The sequence below is a fragment of the Nansenia antarctica genome (assembly GCF_963989245.1).
Source record: "Nansenia antarctica genome assembly, chromosome: 18".
Classification (NCBI taxonomy): domain Eukaryota; kingdom Metazoa; phylum Chordata; class Actinopteri; order Argentiniformes; family Microstomatidae; genus Nansenia; species Nansenia antarctica.
The window spans coordinates 13,970,521-13,976,568 of NC_137691.1; positions in this window are offsets into that span (position 1 = coordinate 13,970,521).

Consider the following 6,048-nt stretch of genomic DNA (forward strand, 5'->3'; position numbering starts at 1 on the left):
GCCTATTTGTCTTTTTTGTTTTCATCTTTACAGTTTTTCTCTATCACTTTAACATGTTTTCTCAAAGCATAGCTCATTGTCTCTTAACTCTTAACACAAGTCCAAAAACTCACACACAAAACCCTAAACTCCACAAATCTCTTGCAAAAGCAAACACTGCAATCAAAATAATATTATGTCTTCTCAAAATGAAATTGTGTCGTCAAATGACAAACACAGACCATCAAATGAATAGACGCTTGTAACAACCAATATTATATATATATACTGTATATATATGTGTATATATATATATATATATATATACATATATATATATATGTATTCTGAAATGATTAATGATTGTAAATACATAAATGTAATGTTACAACTGTGTATTTATTTTTTATCTTATGTGGTGGCAGTTGTAGAAAAGCAATTTACCATTCGAGGGCTCTAGGGGAATGTTCTAGGGAGTGTTCTAGGGGAGTGTTCTAGTGGAGTGGACTAGGGAAGTGGACTCTAGGGGAGTGGACTAGGGGAGTGGACTAGGGGAGTGTTCTAGGGGAGTGTTCTAGGGGAGTGGAATCTAGGGGAGTGTTCTAGGGGAGTGTTCTAGGGGAGTGGACTCTAGGGGAGTGTTCTAGGGGAGTGGACTCTAGGGGAGTGTTCTAGGGGAGTGGACTCTAGGGGAGTGTTCTAGGGGAGTGTTCTAGGGGAGTGGACTAGGGGAGTGTTCTAGGGGAGTGGACTAGGGGAGTGTTCTAGGGGAGTGGACTCTAGGGGAGTGGACTCTAGGGGAGTGGACTCTAGGGGAGTGTTCTAGGGGAGTGTTCTAGGGGACTCTAGGGGAGTGTTCTAGGGGAGTGGACTCTAGGGGAGTGTTCTAGGGGAGTGTTCTAGGGGAGTGTTCTAGGGGAGTGGACTAGGGGAGTGTTCTAGGGGAGTGTTCTAGGGGAGTGTTCTAGGGGAGTGGACTCTAGGGGAGTGGACTCTAGGGGAGTGGACTCTAGGGGAGTGGACTAGGGGAGTGGACTAGGGGAGTGTTTTAGGGGAGTGGACTCTAGGGGAGTGGACTCTAGGGGAGTGTTCTAGGGGAGTGGACTCTAGGGGAGTGGACTCACCGATTTTGGCCTTTTTGTCTCTGCTGGCTGCCTCTTCAAATCATGTTTACATGCAGAACAGATAATGTTCGACACTGATAATGTTCGACACTGCAAGAGTGGCTTTGCAAGAGAGTCCACCTCTGGCCCTTTTTTTGCTAAAGTTATGATTGCTAATTCAAATGCAATAGGTCAGGGGTCGGCAATTAGGTTTGGCCTTGGGCCAACATTTTTTTGAGCCACTAGATGGCGGGCCAGAACATAATCAAAGGCTAATTTAAGTAATTGATTGTTAAAAAAATGTGACACGTTCTAATACTTTGACTTTTCTTTCGAAAAATGTACACATCGCTAGTCAACTAACACAGCTTGTTTTGTGAGCCTGCTAACAATGTAAAGTAGTGTTATTATAGTTAACTAGGTAGCAGTCCAATCCATTACGTTGCAGTATTTTGGCTTGACTAGCGAGTTTGTGTTGTGATTCTCAACAACGTTGAAACGTAGTTTCACCCTTTTCCATAGTTTTGAATAATAAATGTGTGGACTGACGATGTATCGCAGCCTAACTTATTCTAATAATTATTTAACATAGTTGTATTCAGATAATTATTCACCCCTCCTCCCAGACAAGGTCACATTATTTATTATTGGATTGGTTGTTTGCGTGTCGGGTGAAGTTAGCTAAACATTTAACCTGCTAGCTAGCAAGAGAAACATAATGTCACTCTCCAAAGGTGTAAAGAGGAAAGTTGACGGTGAAAACAGGGCAAACAGGAATGGACAGTGAACTATGCGTTCATCCTACCTGGTTTCATCAATGCAAAGCCGTTGTGAGAGACTCACATTTTCCGTGCTCACAATGAATGTTCCCTTTCTATACATGCGAGTCGTCCTTTTCGTCAATGAATGTGATAAAGACGCACGAGAGGAATCGATTGATGCATACAAAAAAAAAAAAAAAAAATGCCTGCGGATGGCGGTATACCCTTCAAATAACAAACAATCTCTGCATGTCTCGTGGACATCTCAACATGGATCCATGTCGTTATCATAATGGTCTTATTAATTAATCACTGAGTATGAAAGCATAGTGGGACTGTCAAATTACCGTAGTCCAGAAATCTCCTCAGTAAAGTTTTGTGTCAATCCAGGAGGAACTCCAGACAGCTCTGAACCCGTTGCATCGTAGAAAGAAGGTTGCGGCGGTGCATAAACTATAGAGTTGCGATAGTTGAGACTCTCTCTAATTAATTTGAAATACAGTGTCCGTTATTACAAACCTGCCTAAATGTCCCTTTGAAAACACTCAAGTTATCACTATTATCAATAATCAAATCAAGAATATTATTAGTTTTCAAAACAACCGCGGATTAAAGTGACGTCAATATCACCAGATATCAAGCAAATACTGACCGATGGGAGATGCCACTTTTCACATTACGTGAGTACCAAGCTTGTCGTTATTGTATTTAATAACCTAATTGTATTTTGTATATTTTGAATGAATGGCTTATGGCTCATTGTACTTATTATCCCTAATAGCGCGTTTGCTCTGTCGTTTCAGGAGCATAGGCCTACCACCACTTTTGCGCCGATTTTGTTGTCAATGTTTTTCAGAAAATTAAACAGAATTTGCTTTGTTACTGTTCATATGTGTGTTGCAGTCACATACGTAAACATTACGTTTGAATGATTTAATGAGCTGATGTTATTTTTTTCAAACCACACACGCTATTTCAGCACCACGCCTTGTCCACCTACTTATGATTCACTCTGAGGGGTTCAGCGTCAGTGCGCTTCGCTGCCTGATTGTCTGTCCCTGTGTCATTCACTCTCAACATGAATAAAAGTACAATACGCATTATTCAGGTGGAGGTAGATTCTCTATTCGGACATTATAGGCGTGGTGTGGGACTGTCGGTCCGATATTGTAAAAAAAAAAAAAAAAAACAAAAAAAAAAAAAGAGTGGATTCTCAAAATAATCTGCTGGGCCAAATATTATTGGTGACGGGCGAGCAATGGCCCACGGGCCGCCTATTGCCGACCCCTGCAATAGGTGTTAGCCCATATGAGGAGTGTGATTGTGTGATTGGTGGTTTGAGTGTAGCATTCTGAATGGTAGTGTTTTCCATGTGAACACAAGAGATTTTATCAAGGAAGACTGTGCCAAATGTAGAGAATTGTGTTTAGTGTTTTGTTAACTGTGTGGTTTAGAGTGGCAAAATGAGTGATAAGCAAGAAATGTGTTTGTCATTGTGAAGAATTGGTGTGAGATAAAACACACCAGTTTCAGGTTTTGGTCATTGTGTTTGAGGTTCCAATGTTAGTGTTAAAGCGATAGAGAAAAACTGTAATAGATCAACCTGTTCTACAAGGAATTTTATAGGAGATGTGTGTAAGTCTGTTGGAACACTGCCACCTATGGCCACTGAGGCTTGACGTTCCAAACAACAACATCCTCCCTAAGGACCCCCCCCCCCCTGAAATGGACTTGCAGTGTCGAACATTATCTGTTCTGCATGTGAACATGATTTGAAGAGGCAGCCAGCAGAGACAAAAAGGCCAAAATCGGTGAGTCCACTCCCCTAGAGTCCACTCCCCTAGAACACTCCCCTAGAGTCCACTCCCCTAGAGTCCACTCCCCTAGAACACTCCCCTAGAACACTCCCCTAGAACACTCCCTAGAGTCCACTCCCCTAGAACACTCCCTTAGAACACTCCCCTAGAACACTAGTTCACTCCCCTAGAACACTCCCCTAGAACACTCCCCTAGAACACTCCCCTAGAGTCCACTCCCCTAGAACACTCCCCTAGAGTCCACTCCCCTAGTCCACTCCCCTAGAACACTCCCCTAGAGTCCACTCCCCTAGAACACTCCCCTAGAGTCCACTCCCCTAGTCCACTCCCCTAGTCCACTCCCCTAGTCCACTCCCCTAGAGTTCACTCCCCGAGAACACTAGTTCACTCCCCTGGAACACTCCCCTAGAACACTCCCCTAGAACACTCCACTAGTCCACTCCCCTAGAACACTCCCCTAGTCCACTCCCCTAGAACACTCCACTAGAACACTCCCCTAGAACACTCCCCTAGAACACTCCACTAGTCCACTCCCCTAGAACACTCCCCTAGTCCACTCCCCTAGAACACTCCCCTAGAACACTCCACTAGTCCACTCCCCTAGAACACTCCCCTAGAACACTCCCCTAGAGTCCACTCCCCTAGAACACTCCCCTAGTCCACTCCCCTAGAACACTCCCCTAGAACACTCCCCTAGAACACTCCCCTAGAACACTCCCCTAGAGTCCACTCCCCTAGTCCACTCCCCTAGAACACTCCCCTAGAACACTCCCCTAGTCCACTCCCCTAGTCCACTCCCCTAGAACACTCCCCTAGTCCACTCCCCTAGTCCACTCCCCTAGAGTCCACTCCCCTAGAACACTCCCCTAGTCCACTCCCCTAGAACACTCCCCTAGAACACTCCCCTAGTCCACTCCCCTAGAACACTCCCCTAGTCCACTCCCCTAGAGTCCACTCCCCTAGAACACTCCCCTAGAACACTCCCCTAGAACACTCCCGTAGTCCACTCCCCTAGAGTCCATTCCCCTAGAACACTCCCCTAGAACACTCCCCTAGAGTCCACTCCCCTAGTCCACTCCCCTAGAACACTCCCCTAGAACACTCCCCTAGAACACTCCCGTAGTCCACTCCCCTAGAACACTCCCCTAGAGTCCATTCCCCTAGAACACTCCCCTAGAACACTCCCCTAGAGTCCACTCCCCTAGAACACTCCACTAGTCCACTCCCCTAGAGTCCACTCCCCTAGAACACTCCCCTAGAACACTCCCGTAGTCCACTCCCCTAGAACACTCCCCTAGAGTCCACTCCCCTAGAACACTCCCCTAGAACACTCCCCTAGTCCACTCCCCTAGAACACTCCCCTAGAACACTCCCCTAGTCCACTCCCCTAGAGTCCACTCCCCTAGAACACTCCCCTAGAACACTCCCGTAGTCCACTCCCCTAGAACACTCCCCTAGAACACTCCCCTAGTCCACTCCCCTAGAACACTCCCCTAGAACACTCCCCTAGTCCACTCCCCTAGAACGCTCCCCTAGAACACTCCCCTAGAGTCCACTCCCCTAGTCCACTCCCCTAGAGTCCACTCCCCTAGAACACTCCCCTAGAGTCCACTCCCCTAGAACACTCCCCTGGAACACTCCCCTAGTCCACTCCCCTAGAACACTCCCCTGGAACACTCCCCTAGTCCACTCCCCTAGTCCACTCCCCTAGTCCACTCCCCTAGAACACTCCCCTAGAACACTCCCCTAGTCCACTCCCCTAGAACGCCCCCCTAGAACACTCCCCTAGAGTCCACTCCCCTAGTCCACTCCCCTAGAGTCCACTCCCCTAGAACACTCCCCTAGAACACTCCCCTAGAACACTCCCCTAGAACACTAGAACACTCCCCTAGAACACTCCCCTAGAACACTCCCCTAGAACACTAGTCCACTCCCCTAGAACACTAGTTCACTCCCCTAGAACACTTCTGGCCAGTGGTAAACTAACCTGTGGCTTCCCAGACACTTAATTTTCACGCGGACCAAAACAGCGTTCATAATTAAAAAATATCTTAATGTCTGATCACTACCGATCAAACATAATCATTACAAACATTAGAGAGCATTTTTAAATTTGTTTCCGCACCGTTAAATTAATCTGTGCAATGTGAATCTGCTTTGGGAGCGCTTAATTTCAACTGCAAATACTGATACGGAGAAAAATCGTCCTGAAGAGACCGAGCTGCATCCCAAAGTGTGACCTTGGCTTTGGGTGACCTTTGGTATGACCTTTGAAGCTTTTGATAAAATCTTTAATCAACTGACTAATCAACCAATCAAAATCCATTAGAGGAAATGAAGGAGGGGGACTGGATGACCTGAGTGGATTCCTGAATTTGGATAACGTTG